Source organism: Gracilinanus agilis, chromosome 4 (assembly GCF_016433145.1).
Source record: "Gracilinanus agilis isolate LMUSP501 chromosome 4, AgileGrace, whole genome shotgun sequence".
NCBI classification, from domain to species: Eukaryota; Metazoa; Chordata; class Mammalia; order Didelphimorphia; family Didelphidae; genus Gracilinanus; species Gracilinanus agilis.
The window spans coordinates 304,588,341-304,606,951 of NC_058133.1; positions in this window are offsets into that span (position 1 = coordinate 304,588,341).

Sequence of the window (18,611 nt, forward strand, 5' to 3'; positions counted from 1 at the left end):
AAAGATCTCACCTTAAAAAGTACATGGTTTGTTAGTTTTAACATTTTATTTCCTAATCCCAATTCTTCCACTCATTCTAAATTTAACTCAGTATTATTATGGATGCTCCTTCAAATATCCTTACTACTCAGTTTTTCAATCTCAAAATGCCTCATGACCTACTCCTTCACTCTGCTTTAGCTATGGTTGGGTTGATTACCCTAGATTTCCACCCTTAACTCCAAGTGTCCCACTTTCTCTGACATTCTGGTAATATAAATTTCATTTCTTTTCCTTTCTTCCTATTCCCTGTCCCTTTCTAAACATAATTGTGGTCCTTACCAAAATCTCTAATCTCCCAACCGCTCAATATTTGCTTAGAATTCTAATTCTACTCTTACTTCACTTTTCTTCCTTCCAAATCACAATGCTTTGGTTATCCAATTCATCTTCATCCTATCTATGCTCTCTCTTCTCTAGCTTTATTTTTACCTTGTCAAAACATAGGGCTGAATTATTCAATTATTTGCCATAAAGAGTATTAAAGGAAACCACACAGCCAAACTGATTGGATATTTAATAATTTCATTTAATAATTTCAATTTAATTTGGCTTTTCCTAATTGTTTCCCCGTGTCATTCATTATAGATGTTATTCAGGAAATAGACTTATGATAATATTCACAGTGCTGCTATCCAAACTCACTCTAACTGCATTGATTATTTTTTAATCCATTAATTTATTGGAGAAATTGGAGTCACCTGCTGTTAAATAATCCATTTCCTCTTTCTTTCTTTATCAGCATTTTCTCTAAGTTTCAATTTATTAGAATAGAAATCAAGAAACCTTTTATATTACCTTCCTTATTGCTTCTAATTTCATATCTTATTTATTCAACAAAACAAAACAAACAATAGAAATTTTTTTTATTTAGAATATTTTTCCATGGTTACATGATTCATGATCCCTCCCAATCCCCGCTCTTTCCTCCCCACTCCCGGAGCTGCTAAGCAGTTTCACTGGGTTATACACATATCATTGTTCAAAACCAATTTCAATATTATTCATATTTGCAGTAGAGTGATCTTTTAAATATCAAAACCCTAAACATGTCCCTATCAAACTATGTGATTGACCATATGTTTTTCTTTTGCATTTCTGTTCACACAGTTCTTTCTCTGGATGTAGATAGAATACTTTCTCATGAGTTCCTCTAAATTGTCCTGGGTCATTGTATTGCTGCTAGTAAAAGTCTATTACACTCATTGGTTCCAGAATGTATCACTTTCTTTGTAGAACATTCTCCTGATTTTGCTCCTTTCTCTCTGCATTAATCCCTGGAAGTCTTTCCAGTTCACATGTAATTCCTCCAGTTCATTATGTAAAGATGGGACTTCTGCAAGGGGGATGGGACAAAAGGAGCCAAAGAAGGGGTGGCTGACAGTTTGTGACAGTTGGTGACAGTTGAAACCAGAGAGAATTCTGAGTAATTCTATGGAGGAAGAAGGAGAGGAGAGGGCTTCTGGCTGAGGACTGGAAGAGGAAGGAGGTGGACAATACAGCTCAGATCCAGTCCTGAGGGCTTCCTGAGGATCATTCTTTGAACAATGAAACCCTGATTCCCTGGTCAAAGATTCCATCACTTCTCACCCATTAAGACTTCAACCATCGAGTCAGCTAAGTTTGGGGACTCCATTTTGGGAGAAATTTCTTAGTCCCCTTCCCCCATTACCTAACCTTGCTGAGAGACCTTTTTAGGTTTAACTTACAATTATTGAAAAGGATAGAAATAGAAAAAGAAGAAGAAGGAGCAAGGGGAGACACTTAGGAGTGGGAACCCCAAAGGTTACCACTCGAGTAATGGACCCCATAGAAAAAGAGAAGAGGGCACCCCAAATCACTTTGTCCTTCACCCCTTTCCCTGACCCCTGAATTGCCTGAGAGACAACAAGGGAGGAGGGAACTAGAGCTTGGTCTGGCTGCCTCCATCTTGAAGCCAGACCACCCTCTGTGAAGTTGACTGACTTCCGGGGAGGCTTGCTTGAGCCTTGCCCTCATGCAGAATCAGATTGGGGTACTCCATACCTCATCTCAGAGGGAAGCCTCTTCACCAACTCCTGTGAGATGGCACAACAATCCAGGTCCACCCAGTTTTGAGGCAACACCCCCTCAAAGTCTATCAGTGTATATTCAACAGGAGGGGAGAGTGAGAAGAGAGTCTCCCCACATAGACTTTCTCTCTCTCCCCATCTATCATAACTTTTGGGTACTGGCTCTCTTTATAATTATAATTTTTGGCAGAGCCAACTTAGGTAAAGTACCTGAATAATTCTGAGAAAAAAAAGCCTCTGTTTGAACCAGAGGGCAGCCATTTTTCTCCTAGCTACAGCATAGCAAAGGGGACACTCTTAGACAAGCAAAGAAAATTTAAAAATTTAAAAAATTTAAAGGCACAATACCATACAAATTTTACATTCAAAGTGCTACCATTGGAGAAAACAATTTGTACCATGATGGGAATCCTTACATTGCTATACAATTTTTCAACTATGATTTATAAGTTCTGGATCATAGTGATCCCAGGTTATATAGTGGGAATCATAGAAATATATGATTTCTACTAATGGTTGAAACTAGAAATAGGTCGGGTCTTTGCTTTCATACCAACCGCAATTGCAATCATCATCTCATTCCTCCACTTCTATTGGTCCTTAAAGAATTCAGTGCATAAATTGCTAGGACACAAGGATGATAGCATTGTATTGATAATAACATTAAAAAAGGAAATAGCAAAATTACTTGAAGAGAATGCTCATTTGAAAGAGGAAAAAGGGATCACAGCAGGAAACAAAATAGAAGTTTTTGAATCAAGGTTTTTCTCAGAGGTTTTTCTCTTTTTTGGCTTAAAGTCTTTTACTGTTGGCTTTAAGTTTGAATGTCCTATTATGTCAAGTCTCTTGAAGGTTTGCTTGTGTCAGAGCTTAAGGAAAATGCTCTTTACTTCCCAGTGTTTTTATTGTAAGTTGCTTTGCACTTTCTTTCATATCATTGCCTGTCTTTGTGTGAAACTGCTGAGAACACCCATTTACAATTATTCCTTTCAGCACAATAACATTCCAGTTCCATCACCATCATATACCACAATTTATTCAACCATTTTCCAATCAATGGGCACACTCTCATTTTCCAATTTTTTGCCACCACAAAGAGCAAGACTATACATATTTTTGAACAAGTATTTTTCCTTATTACCTTGTTGGGTTGCAAACCCAACAGTGGTATGCATGGGTTTAAGGGTAGGCATACTTTTAAAACCCTTTGGGCATATTTCCAAATTGCCCTCCAGAATGGTTGGACCAAATCACAACTCCATTAGCAGTGTATTACTGTCCTCATTTTGCCATATCCCCTCCAACATTTATGCCTTTCTTTTGCTGCCATATTGTCCAGTCTGCTTTGTGTAATGTGGTACCTCAGAGTTGTTTAATTTGTATTTCTCTAATCAGGAGGGTTTTAGAACACTTTTTAATGTGATTATTGATAGTTTTGATTTCATCATGTGAAAATTGCCTATTCATATCTCTTGATCATTTGCTGATTGGGGAATGGCTTGTTTTTTCGTCAGTTTGACTTAGTTCCTTATATATTTCAGAAATTAAACCCTTGTCAGAGAGTTTTGTTATAAAATGTTCTCCTAATTTGTTGCTTTCCTTCTAATTTTTGTTGCATTGGTTTTGTTTGTACAAACCCTTTTTAATTTGATATAATCAAAGGCATTCACTATTTTTTGCAATATTCTCTATCTCTTGCTTGTTTTTAAATTCCTTCCATTTCCACAGATCTGAAAGGTAGCCTATTCTATGATCACCTAATTTATTTAAGATTTCACTCTATATTTAAGTCATTTACCAATTTTGAATTCATCTTGGTACAGGGTGTGGGATGTTGATCTAATCCTTATTTTCCCATTCCATTTTTAAATTTTTTCCCATTGGTTTTTGACAAAGAGTGAATGCTTGTCCCAGTAGCTGGGATCTTTGGGTTTATCAAAAACTAACTTGCTGAGGTTATTTATCATTAGTCCATTCTATTGATCCATTGTTCTCTCTCTTAGTCAGTATTGTTTTGATTATCACTGCTTCATAATACAGTTTAAGATCTGGTACTGGTAGGCCCCCACTCTTCACATTTTTTCCATTAGTTCCCTTGATATTCTTGCTCTTTTATTCATCCAAATTAACTTTGTTATATTTTTTCTAATTAAAATTTTTTGGTAGTTTGATAAGTATGGCACTGAATAAGTAGATTATTTTAAGTAGGATTGTCATTTTTTTATTTGCTCATCCTACCTGCACTGGAGCAATGAATGTTTTTTCCAATCATTTAGATTTAGTTTTAATTGTGTGGAAAGTGTTTTGTAGTGTTCATATAATTCTTGTGTTTATCTTGGCAAATAGATTCCTAAATATTTTAAATGGTCTAGAGCAGTGATGGGCAAACTACAGCTCACAGGCTAGATGCAGCCCCCTGAAATGTTCTCTCTGGCCTCGAGACATTATTCCTAATCTGACGAATACAGTGAGTAGTATAGAATACAATGAAACTTTGTAAGAGTTGCATTAGAAACAGATGGACAGGCTAGCATTTCCTTTCCTTTGGCCCCCTCTTTAAAAAGTTTGCCTATCACTGGTCTAGAGTGATTTTAAATGGAGTTTGTCTTTCTAACTCTTGCTGCTGAGTTTTGTTGGAAATATATAGACATACTAATGATTTATGTGGATGTATCTGGTACTGTGCAACTTTACTAAAGTTGTTAATTATTTCTCTAATCAGGAGGGATTTAGAACACTGTTTCATGTGATTATTGATCGTTTTGATTTCTTCATCTGAAAACTTCCTGTTCATGTCTCTTGACTATTTGTCATTTAGGGAATGGCTTGTTTTCTTGTACAATTTACTTAGTTCCTTATAAAATTGAGGAATTGGGCCTTTGTCAGAGGTTTATGTCATAAAAAATGTTTTCTCAATTTGTTGACTCTCTTCTAATTTTGTTTGCACTCTTAAATTTTGTAATTGAATTTTAGTTAAATGTAATTAATTATATATTTAAATTTAATATAATCAGAATTGTTCATTTTACATTTTATAATGTTCTCTATTTCTTGCTTCGTTTTAAATTTCTTCCTTTCACATAGATTCACCTAATTTGTTTATAATTTCCCTATATTTATTTAAGTAATTTACTCATTTTGAATTTGTCTTGGTACAGGGTATTAGATATTTATCTAAACCCAATTCCTCCCATACTGTTTCCAGTGGTTCTAGCATTTTTGTTAAATGGTGAGTTCTTGTCCCAAATGCTGGGATCTTTGGGTTTATGGAATACTATCTTGCTGCCATAATTTAACCCAAGTCTATTCCATTGATCAAAATTTCTGTCTCTTGGCCAGTACCATATTGTTTTGATTATCACTGCTTTACAGTACAATTTGAAATCTGGTACTGCTAGGTGTCCATATTTCATGGTTTATATTTCAAACTGCAACTTTGCTAAAGTTATTCTTTGTTGTGAGAATATGTAAACAAACCCAAAGACAAAATGGATCCACTGAGGTAAAGTAAGCATAAAAATATACTCCCTTTGTATTATATAATATGTATATATTTCTAAAATACTTTTTCTCTTTGTAATAAAGAATAAATGAAGATCAGTCATGATGTTGTGTTTCTTTTACTAAGTCCTCAGATAATCTGGTCCCAATCTGCCCTTCCTTTCTTCTTATCTCACTCTTTCTCTTTAGTAACCTGACTCTCTCTCTGGCTGTAATGGTCCTTAGATTCAGTAATTTATTATACCTGACACTTGTCACATGGCACCCTAGACAGCGACTGTAAGCCAGAAACAGCCATGATCAAATATGATTCTTCTCAAGCAACAGGGATCATCCACCAGCATGCCCACCTCAAACACAAGACTCCTAGCCATGAACAATTCATTAGGGATGCAAAAGACACAACGGAGTTTAAACAATGGGGGAGATGAAACATGGAAGTTGTCTCACAACAGGAAAAGGATCACAGTCCCTCCAAACAATGCACCAAACTCTTGAGATCATAAGTCACAATTTTAAAGGTAGAGCACAATTTAGTGAGAGACAAAAGAGTCACAGAGATTCACATATTCAAAAAAGTGTGCTAGGAAAAAGGAAACAGGAACAGAAATAATTAAGCACAAAAACCAGGACATAAAAAGAACTTTGAGAAAGCCTCAAGATAAAACACAAATTAACAAAATAGAATGTTTTGTTTATAGCCAGATAAGACATTTAAAGACCTAGTGCCCTAAAAAAAACAAAAACAAAAACAAACAAACAAACAAACAAAAAAACAGAATGGACAGAGTCTAAGGGACTCAGTAAAAAACTTCAACTAAGACACAGTCAAGTATTTTTAACACTCTGTGCCAAGAAAAATTGAAAACAGCAGATAATCCCTAAACACTAATTCTGAAGCTTGCTTTGAAACTTCTATGTTAAATCTTATTTGTGTTTTAACCCTGTCTTGTCCTCCTTCACTGTGTTGTCTTTCCTGATTGTCTTGTGCTCTCAGAAAAAAAAAAACAAAACAAAGCAAAACAACAACAACAACAAAAATAACGGAGATTGAGTTTAAAAGAACTCTGATTTTCTCTACCTGGGATTCTCTGGTTCTTGGTAAGGTAAGGTATACTTCTTAAACTTTAAGACTATCATAACTGATAAAAGACAAATGGAAGAAAGGAGGTACTTTACTTAGAATTAATTTCAAAGGTGAATATATATGACTGTGGAAAAATACTTATGATTCTGAAATATAATTGTGAAAATATCAATTTAAGGTTTTATTCTGTACAAAACTTAATGGTGAAAGAATTGTCAGTTCTAACTAGGATTTGGAATGAATAATGGTTGCAGATTTGATTGTTTGGATATACCTAAGATTTTTGAGTTAACTGAAAACTGGAATATAATGTTTTCTCTAATTGTTATGAGTAAACAGCCTATCTGGTAAAAAGAATTATTTACTTAGGAAAGCAAACCTCTTATAAGAGCATTTCTAGCGGCTTAAAAGAAGATAAAGTCTCATACAATAAGTGTAAAATGCATAAAATTAATAAAATTAATAAAATAATTTTGAAAGAAATTATAATGTAATATGGAAAAAATTCTATATGATCAAAATGTGAGAAATGTGACAAATGAGAATGTGAAAGTGTTATTTTAATATGTACTATTAAAGCAAGCAAGTTTTAAAGTTGTCAGTTTGCAAATGTGAAATGAGACAGGTATTAAGACTTTGAAATACTGCAAAAAAGGATTTCTGAATTTCTAAACAATTGTTGTAATAGATTGGAATACATGAATTATTATCAAAGTATGTACTCTGAATAAGAATGCTTTCATGGTTATTTGAATGCAATTTGTTAGAATGTAATTTTGGATAAACACAAATGGTATATGAATTTTTACTGTGAAGAAAATTCATTCTTAAGGTGAATGGAACAAGACAATATGTAAAGAATGTAAATTATGATGTAAATGATGCTGCAATTGATAAAGGGATTTATAATAGCATGGTACAGAATATCTTATGGAACTGAAGTTAAGTGATGGTAAAAGCAACCTATAGAATGTGGAAAAGGTATAGGATAAGCATATGAAAGACATAAATTAACAAAAAGATAAATATGTTGTATAAAAATATGTATAAGTACATGGAGGTGACAGAAAAAGAAAAATAGATGTGATTCTGCCTGAAGTAGTGAGAGAATTGAAAAATCAAGAAAATACATTGTTATGCATATTATCAAAATATATTTAAAATTCATGGAGTTTTTAATTAGAATTCATTGGGAGAAATGCAATATGAAGGTTTTTAAACATGTAAGTTTTTTAAGTAAAGAAAGAGTCTAAAAGAAGACTATTTTGTAACAAAGTATTTTTTCTCATTTCTAAGACAGCTTTGAGATAATCAGGAGTTAAAAACCTCTCTGCCAACCTATTAACCCTTTCTTGACACACAGGAAGAGAAAAAGTGTCTATAATTGTTTTTTATTAGAATTTCAGAACTAAAATAAACAAAAGAGAGAAAAAAGGAAAACTTTTTGAAGCATTTTTAAAAAGTTAGCTAAAACTACAGAATAATTTGAGTTTTTTACAGAGTGGTTTACAAAGCCTGCCTTCTGCTGCTCTCCCCTTGGCCTTCCCCTCACAATCCATCAGCAGCTTTTCTGCTGCTTTCATCTTGTGATTCATGTCAGAATCATATTTGTCTGATAAGACTAATTTGATAAGAATCCCTATTTACCATTTTTTCTAACTGCTTATGTTAACTTGGAAATAACACAGAACTACCAAAGTAGTCAGAAAAACCTAGTCTTTTATCAGGAATAGGGATAAGGTCCAATACTGGCCACCACACAGAGCCCAGCGCCAAAATACTTCACAGGGCCCGCACCCTGGAGACTCATCCCTGGGCGTGACATCACACTAGATGCCACCTCCAATGCCAACTCTGAAGATGGATGGAACCTGGGGGTCTTTTATACCTTTATGGAGAACCAGGTATGGGAAGCCTGCAGAGGCAAACCGCAAACAGTTTGCAACGTGATTAGTAGCCAGTCACAGGGGTCTCACCTAGCTAACATGATAACCCTTACAAAGGCCAGGGTCAGACTCAGGAGCTGGGCTCTTGAAAGGACTTTAACATATCAAGAGAAGCTTCTAAAACAAATAAAAGACACACCATTTTTACAATGTCCACAAAACCCACCCACACTAGGGTCCCCAAACAGCCTTAAAGACCATAGTTCAAACCAAAATAGGTGTGCCTGGTACTGGGGTTTCTCAAAGGGCAGGGGAAACCAAGGCATCCAAGTTTCATGTTACACTTATATTGTATTAGGATTCATTATTCCTTAAATATTTACTAGAATTCTCTTATAAATCCCCATTATCCTGGAGGAGTTTTTATTAGGTACCTACTTTATGAATTATTCATTTTTGGATATGATTACATAAGTATTATATTTCCTTCTCTGTTCTTCAGGACAGTGTATATGTCTGTCCATTGATTCATTTAAATTGTCGGTTTTACTGGCATATGCTAGAGTTTGTCATTTTCCTTCTAATCTTAAAATCCTTTAAAAGTAATAAAAATTATATTATTACATAATATAATGTTCTCTATTTCTTGCTTGATTTTAAATTCTGTCCTTACCCAAAGATTGAAGTTTTGAGGACAAGAACTATTGGTTAAAAACTGTTAAGAAAACTGAAAGGCAGATTGGCAGAAATTAGATTTAGACCAAAACCTTACACTGTATGCCAAGATTAAGCCAAATAGGTGTATGATTGAGTCAAAAAGAGTGATACCATAAATAAAATAAAAGAACATGAAATTTCTCATATGTCAAATATTTGTATAAGGGCAGAATTTATGATGAAACAAGAAGAAGAGAACATTATGGCATGTAAAAAAGATATTTTTATTGCTTTTAAAGGGTTTTTCACTATTATGGATTAAAATCCTCTGAAAATACTATTAATTTATAATTCTTTATTAGTAAAGGAGAGAGAGAGAGAGAGAGAGAGAGAGAGAGAGAGAGAGAGAAAGGATATCATGTCACATCATCCAGCCATGCCTAATTACTAGCCATTTTCCAAATGCTGCATTGGCTGCTCTCAAGCAACTGTGGCCCAAGCCATTGCCCACCAAGATTTAGAGTGTAGAGTCCAACAAGAGAGAAAGCATGCTTCCTGAATCACTGTTCTCATGAAATCATTTTTGACCATCTTCCTGGGACTCATTGGTTGGACAGTTTTAACCTCAATCTGGGTCTGGGTCCTGACTATTTTGACATGTCACCTCTCATGCTGGGACTTCAGTCATCCCTTTCTAAATGTCAGCATGACAGCCAGTCAAATGCTGAGGCTGATGCCAAACAAAAATGGGTTTTCAAATAAAATAAAGAGGTACAATTTATATTAAATTCATACAACACAAATTCAATCAATGACACCAAGATTAGAAGAAAATAGAAAAATGGGAATACATTTTTACAATAAGTTTATGATAAAGAACTAATTTCTTAAAAAATATATAGGGAATGAAGTCAATTTTACAAGAATATTATACATTCCTCAGATGACAAATCACCATCAGATAAGAATAGGCAATTTTAAGAAAAAGAATTCAAAACTGTCTACAATCATATTTTAAAATGGTCTAAGTCTTTATTGAAAGGAGAAATGCAAATTAAAACAATCCTGCAGTACAATTACACATCTATCATATTGGGTAATATGACAAAAAGGAAATGAATAAATTATGAAGATTATGTGAGAACATTCAGATATTAATCCACTGTTGCTGAAGAAGTGATCTGGCCCAATCATTCTGGAGAACAACTTGGAATTATGCCCATAAAACTATAAAGCTGTTTATAACCTATGGAAAAGCAATAGCACTCCTACATCTGTATCTCAAAGAGATCAATACAAAATAAGGACATATATACACACATTTGTTATGTCAAATAAATGAAAATTTAGGGAATATTCTTCAATTAGGCAATGGCTGAGGAAGTTGTGATATATCATTGTGATACAATATTTTTGTACTATAAGAAATGACAAGCAGGATTCTTTGAGAAAAACCTGGAAAGATCTGTAATCATGTTATATTTTACTCCCAATACCAGCTTTCATAATTCAACCAAACTTTTGTTCCCTTCATTCCTCCTATGAGCCATTCTAAATTCACATCCAATTCTCTTTGCACTGTTCATATTCCATTTCTAGAATGCAATACATAAAAAGAGAAGTGAGAGAACTGAAACAAAAACTAAATAAAGCAGATTTGCAGGAAAAAACAAGTACCATCAAAGGTTGATAGGGGAGATTTTCGAATAGGTTATCACCACTGTCAGGGGGTGCGATTGGCCCAAGGTTATCTAGAGTCTCCAAAGTGCCCTGGTTCATGGGTTTGGGGGGAAGCCACCAGGTTGGTTTTGGTCTGATAAATGCATGCATCCCTGAGGACCCTCACCCACAGGGAGAAAAGGGGGCCCTGGTCAGCGCTGCTCAGCATTTATTAGCGCTAGAATCACAAGAGTTTTTCAAGTAGGAGGGAGAGAGTGACCAAAGGAACAATAACTGATTTAATGAGCTATTCACAGTTTCACGGTACTAGTCATGTGTGCATAGACATGCATGGCTTAATCTTTGAGACAAGCATATGCTCCTGGCAGGATCGACCAAGTAGATTTTGGGTTTTTAAGAGTTTTTTATAAATAAGTGATAGGAGCAGACTGTGCCTTCAAATGGAATCTTGAGCTGATTCTGGATTAGGAATTCTGAGAACTAGGAGCAGTTGGAAAGTTCTGTTGGCTCCAACTATCTTTCTCGCTTTCTGCTCCCTGTCCAGAAAAGTGGAAAAAAAAACTTAGGCTCCTGGAAATTCCTTTATACAGGGGCTGTTGTGGAAAGAGGAAAGAGCTGGAAGGTTTGGGGAAGAGCTGTGAAGGCAGATCTAAACTTTAAAAGAAGACAAGCTTGTTTTAGCTCCTCTGTGAATACACAGTGAGGAGTCTGGGCTCTGACCTTTTCTGGCCAGAAACAATTAGACAAAACTTCCAACTGGGTAGAAGGTGGAAATCTAATTGAACATTACAAGGAGGCAGTTCTGAATAATATAAAAATAATAGCTGGAAATAACTAGTTGTAGCTAGAAAAGATTTTGAGTAAGATAGATAAGGAAATAGTGAAGATCCACTTTTGACCAGACAGAAGACAGCTCTGTGAAGGCCTTAAGTTTGGGGTGATTGGAGTTAGAAACCCATTAGTTTTTAGGATTTTCCCTGCTTTACCTTTCTATTAAAACTTTAATCCTCATAAACATTAATAAACAGAGGTTTTTGGTTTTTTACAACTGCTTCCACGTTGTGTCAGTTCAACTCCCTCCAGGAGACCCTACTGTTCTTCCCAGACTATATTAACTTGGGTTACAAAGTTAACTAACTGTCCTTCTTACTACAAATAGTTACAACCCCCAAAATACAAACAACTGTCACCTCATTTTTGCTTATTGAGCCACTCTCTTCTTTCAATGTATGATTCAAACACTGATTCTTACATGAAGGTTTTTTTTTCTTTCTAATCTCTCAACTGCTGGTGCCCTTTTCTAAAGAGTATTTATCTTTCATTTATTTATTTGTCTTAACTTCTCTCAGTTTCAGTTCCTTAATTTATAAAATTGTCAGAGTATACTCCTAATATTTCCCTCACAGGTTTATGTGAGATTGTCAACATTGCAAATAAAATGCTCTGAAAACTTCAAAGTGAATTATCTGTTATTATTATTTGAGAATTCTGTGTATTTTTATTCTAATTTAATTTTACTCAATTATAATATTTGATTAGATACATAATCTTAGGATCAGGTTGATGTAATGCAGGGTTGCTAGCAGAAGCCTTTGCTTTTGCAAATTCAACTGTAAGCAGCCCTGGCAGTTAGGGGTTTTAGAATATTCAGAAAGGCAGTTGGAGCCTGAGGCTATAAATAGTGCTGAAGTTCCAACTGAGGGGCTTTTTGCTTTTTAGCTTTGCATTGGCCTGTGCTTATTTGTCTTGGGGACATTTTGGACCTAGCTTGATTTCTCTGGACCTCCCCCTGATCTCTCCATTTACATCCCTCCTATTTCCCTGAATTTCCCATTGGGCCATGGGAGGAAGGGTGGTTTTGTTCATTGGACATTGTGGGTTTAGCTTCTTTAGGAAAGTAGGACATCCTTAAATCAAGCCACCCCTTATTTAGTGATCTGATAAATACTTTACTTCAGGGAAGTGAATCTTTCCTGACTGGGAGAGCCAGACTCTCTCAGTCTGACTCCCTTCTCTGTGACCCTTCCCCCAACACCAGCTTTCTCCCTAGTAGCAGTTTACAAAACCCTGAAACCCTCTCTCCCTCAACTCATTCCTGCCATCAATAAATTCCCTTTGTTACCTATACAAAGCCTCTGGTGAATCATTATATTGAATATTAAGGCAAAGGGTGAAGTGGGAAGAAATTATTTTCCTTTTTGTTTCTTCCAGCCTATTTCCTCCCAGTAGCCTCTGTCTCTAGCCTCCTGTGAATAAGCCTGTTTGAGCTGCCCTCCTGTATACTCCTTTTCATTCCCTTACCTTCTTATATACAGACCTACCTATTCATTCCTTCCATACACTCAGCTATCCCCTTCATTCCTCCTCCTTATCACCCTATCACCTTTATTCCTCCCATACCAAGATTGCCTCACTCCTTCATAAAATTGATAAAGGATATTGAATGTTCTCTCCAAAGTGTCTTTGGCACCAAGAATAAACAGAAGAGTTAAAATTCAGGTCTTTTATTGCTAATAATAGCTTTTCCTCTTTTTATTGCATATTTCCCCTCCTTCCTAATTTTCTTTGGAGAGTAGTCCCAAACATTTTCAGTTTGGGATATCCACTAAAATCAGGTCTAAGTTTGTTTCATAGTTCATTTCTCCACTATTATTTCCCATTACATTCCTTTTATTTCCCACATCCATAATTGTCATTATTTTTAAAATGTGTCTAGGCAGCTCTGTCATTTCTCAGACAAATAACTCATCCCTGATCTTTAGATCCTCAAAGCCTCTCAGAGTCCAAAGTGAATAACTTTTCATGCTTCAAAGCCCCTCAATAGTGTTGTAAGAAAACACAAATATGTGAGAGTCTTGAAACAAAATTCTTTAATATCTTATTCACAATGTTATATTCCATTACCTTCTGTGGTAAAAAAAAATATTTTATTTTTTTAAAATTCACAAAAAGATCCTTATTGAGCTGTGTTAAAAATGGAACTCTTTGAGTTACATATTTCTAGCAACTTAATTAAAAACTGTTTTTCTTTTAATTTCCTCTATCACTTTAAAGCCATAAGTCAAATATATATCTTCATTTCTGTAGATTCCATCTGCCATTTTGAGGATGGTGTGGTCCAAATGAGCTGATTTTTAATAGAGAATTTAACAAAAATGTCCCTTTAGATAGTTTCCACATTTTATCAAATTGATCAAATTGTATGCATATGGGGGGCCACTGGTAGAGTAGGTGTTAAATAGTAGACAAATAAAACAAAACTCTTCAAAAATTATCTGTTGAGCACCTGACGGTTGGTAAAAATATGCCCTCCTATTAAGAAAAGAATTGAATAGGAATAACCTGGTTTTAATGAATAATATTTAATGGCTTTAACAGTTAAGGAAAGAGAGTTCAGGAGAAAAATTGTTTCACTTTTCAAAAAAAATGATGAAAGGACAAATACCAGAGTAAATGCACATTGTTTCCTATATGAATGTTCTTTGTACTGATGAAATTTTGTTGTTTCACATTTTCATAGATCAAATTTTAAAAATACATCCTCTGCATTTTTCTTTTTTTGTCTGATATTTCCATAATGTAATTATTAAATCCTTCATCTCAAGCCTCATAATTTCACATGATGTCATAAAGTAGAGAAAAGAACTTCCAGGGGCAGCTGGGTAGCTCAGTGGATTGAGAGTCAGGCCTAGATATGGGAGGTCCTAGGTTCAAATCCGGCCTCAGTCACTTCCCAGCTGTGTGACCCTGGGCAAGTCACTTGACCCCCATTACCCACCCTTACCACTCTTCCACCTAGGAGCCAATACACAGAAGTTAAGGGTTTAAAAAAAGAAAGAAAAAGAAAAGAACTTCCAAAGCCAGGATTTTTGAGTTACCCTTTTGCCATCTCTAATCTATAAATCTAAGCTCACCTTCACTTGTACTCTGTATGTACTTTTTTTAAACCTTTACCTTCTGTCTTGGAACCAATAAGACAGAAGAGTGATAAGGATTAGGCAATTGGGGTCAAATGACTTGCCCAGGTTCACATAGCTAGTAAGTGTTTGAAGTCAGATTTGAACCCAGTACCTCCCATCTCTGGGTACTCTCAATGCACTAAGACACTCAGCTGCCCCTCTATTTACTTCTAAGAAAGCACATCATAGATTTTAGGAAGTGATATTTTCTAATAATTATTCTTATTGTATCACCTAGGAAGTACTCCTTTGTAAATTAGAAGCAATTTAAGCTCAAGAAACATTTATTTTGACCTGAAAATCTTGAGGGGATGTATAACAGACAAGGGTCAGAGAATGACATTTGAATATCACTCTAGTTTTCTTAGGAGTATCAACAAACATTTGGGGGAGATATTGCCTTTTCCCAAGACCTAAGATTAATTTCTGACATTTGCGACATGAATCCATTGAGTGTAAATGAACTACATAGGGAAATAATATATCTTTGATGAGAAAATTACTGATATTTAGAAACAAAAATATGAATGTCTTATTTCTATCTCCTCTAACTGTTTGAAAGCTCTTTTAGCATTCCTCTTAAATTTTCCAATAAAGACAATTTTTTTTTTAAATTTCTTTCTCATAGTGAAAAAAAAAAACAACATAAAATCCCTAAACAATCAATCTAGCAATAAGGTCCCACAACATAGGAGCTGGTTCAGAAAGCAGTGAATTTAGGAAATGTCTATGGTTCAGCCTTCAGTGAATAGTTTGCTCTGTAGCTATAGTGCCCTTCCTGAAATCAGAGAAATTCTTTGGGAGAGACTAACTTTAAACTCACTAATTGGGGCAGAGCCAAGATGTCTGAGAAGATACACACACACTTCATCTCTACCAAATTACATTTGAAACAATTTTGATATAATGCCTCAAAACAAATTCGGAAGTGCCAGAACCCACAAAAAAGATGAGGCAAAATAATTTTTCATCCCAAAATAATGTAGAAAACAGGCACAAAAGGACTAGCAGTTCTTAAAGTAATTAAAGCTACATCTAGTCAGGTGAAAATACTCTAAATCACTATTAATGAAATGCAAATTAAACTAATTTCTAGTTACTACCCCACCCCTATCAGATTGGCTATTATGTCAGAAAAGGAAAATGATAAAAGATGGAAGGGATGCAGGAGAATTGAGGTGCTAATGCACTGTTGGAGAGATTGTAAACTGATTCAAGGATTCTGGAGAGCAACTTAGATCTATGTCCAAAGGGCTATAAAGCAGTACAACCCCTTTGATCCAGCAATACCATTACAATGTTTGTATCTCAAAGAGATGAAAGTCAAAAAAGGGAGAAAAGGAACTATATGTACAAAAATATTTACAGCACCTTTTTTAAATAGTTTCTGAGAATTGGAAAGTTTGATGATATACATTAATTGAAGAATGCTTGAGCATGTTATGGTATATGATTATAATGGAATACTGTTGTGTTAGAAGAAATAACAAGCATGAGGAGTTTAGAAAAGTATGGATTGTGTTAGATGAACTGATACATAATGAAGCAAGCAGAACCAGGAGAACATTGTACAAAGGCAGAAATATTGTGTAATGAGCAATTGTGAATAACTTAGTTATTCTCAGCAATGCAATGATCCAAAACAATCAAATAACTTCATAAAATATATCATCTGCTACCAGAGCAAAAAATCTGATGGAGTCGAAATCCAGATCACAGCAAACTTTTTTTCACTTTATTAAATTTGTTTTCTTTGAGTTTCCTTACACAAAGGAATTAGTATAGGAAAGAAAGCACTCCTTTTGCACATGTAAATCTATGTAAGATTTCATACCCTATCAGTATGAATGGAGAGAGAGAGAGAGAGAGAGAGAGAGAGAGAGAGAGAGAGAGAGAGAGAATTCAGGATTATAAATTTTCCAAAAATGTTGGAAAAAATGTTATGTGTAATTAGGGGAAAATAAAATATCAAAAGTCCCTCAATATTGAGGATACTTGATGTAAAATTATTTTATCTGTATTATCCACTCTATCCCATGTGTAATGTGAATAAATATTTCATGTTTATTGCTGCCATTTCTCATCAGGGTATACAATATCAAATATTATCAATGTCCTATATTAGGAAATGAGGCCGGAAGAAGGCAAAAATGAGAACTAGGGAAGCGGATTTGACTTTCCTCAGATCATATAGAAGATATGTTGCAGAGATGAATTTCAAATCCAGGTCTTTTATTTTTAGAGTAACCATTCTTTCCAATTTATATCACAGTGCTCCCATCACAGAAACCCTTTGAAATGATTTCTGTGGGTTAAATCAAATAAAATTCATCTATTTTAAATATAATCTGTTGTCTTTTGTCAGATTGAATGATACTAAAGATCTTTCTCACTTCATTTAGGAAATGATCTCAATCAAGCTTCACCCCACTCCTTTAATATTGTTTTGACCTCTTTTATATCTTATGAAGAGGCAATTGCCATAGACAAATAGGATATGTTAACAAAAGACATTTCCTTTTTTTATATCAAAATTGATGTCCATTCAGGCTGTGAAGATGGGATTAGCTTTCCCCTCTACTATTTTAAAATTTAATCACCAGAAGCATATATACCCTACTTACTGTCTAAGTTGGGGAGGTCCACAACCCATGTACTAAAGTGAGTGACAACTCAAAAATGACTAATTGCCCCCAGGCAGTCCTAAGCCAAGTTATTACCTGCAATTGGTCCCTGTAAAATAAAGGAAAACACAGGAAGTGATGAAAAGAAGAGTCTTTAACAGTGGCTGCAAAATCCCATGAGTCTGTCTTTGAGCTTTTTCAAGGCTGTGGAGGCTGGTGGAGGATCATCTTCAGCATGGACCTGGGATTCTAGCATTTGACAAGACTGCTCTAGGATCTTCTCCCCTTGGACTTTGGATTGGTGAGTGGAAAAAGCTGATTTTTCTTTCCTGAGTTCTGGATAGATTAACACCAGATAGACCTTCCTCTCAGAGGAGGCTGTATGGATGAAACCCTTGTTTAATTTACCTCTGGGACCTCCAGCTGGAGCTTCTGGAGCCTTGCCAGAGTAAAGCCAGGGGCCAGAGCAAAAATTTAGGGTGATAAGTCAGTCTCTGCCCTCTTTCACATTTCTCTGCCCTCTGTTTTCTGAATAAAACTCCTGAAAAGTCATTTTTGACTTGAGTTATGATTTGAGTGACCACATTCTCTCATATTTTAGCCAAACCATTAATTTTAAAGCTTAGAAGGCTAATTACAATCTATTTGGCTTAAAGTAGAATGGCATTCTAATTTTCAGTTTTTGTATACTGCTCATGCCAAATCCTTAGTTCTTCCTCTCTTAATATTTAACAATTATAAGACATAAGATATAATTTTAAGTTATCTTTTAACTTTTTTATAGTAATTCTCAAAAAAGGGAAAAAATTAATAATTGTTTTGTTGTGTCTAGCAACACAATAACTTAAGGCCCGTTTTTTCACTGAAAATAATTATTTGAACTGAATATTATAAAAATTAAAAATAATATAAAATAACTTAAAATGTTATAATTTAGAAGACATTAATAATCACTAGAAGTAAAGGAATAAAAAGGTAATTATTTAACAAAATAAAAGCACGTGCCCATGGCTAATCTTCCTACTCAAAATGGCTTGTTCCATCAAAGCCATCACAGGAAGGAAAGAGCTTAGACATGGAATTCTACCCAGTTTATCTCATGTCTACCTCATCACACAATGACAGGA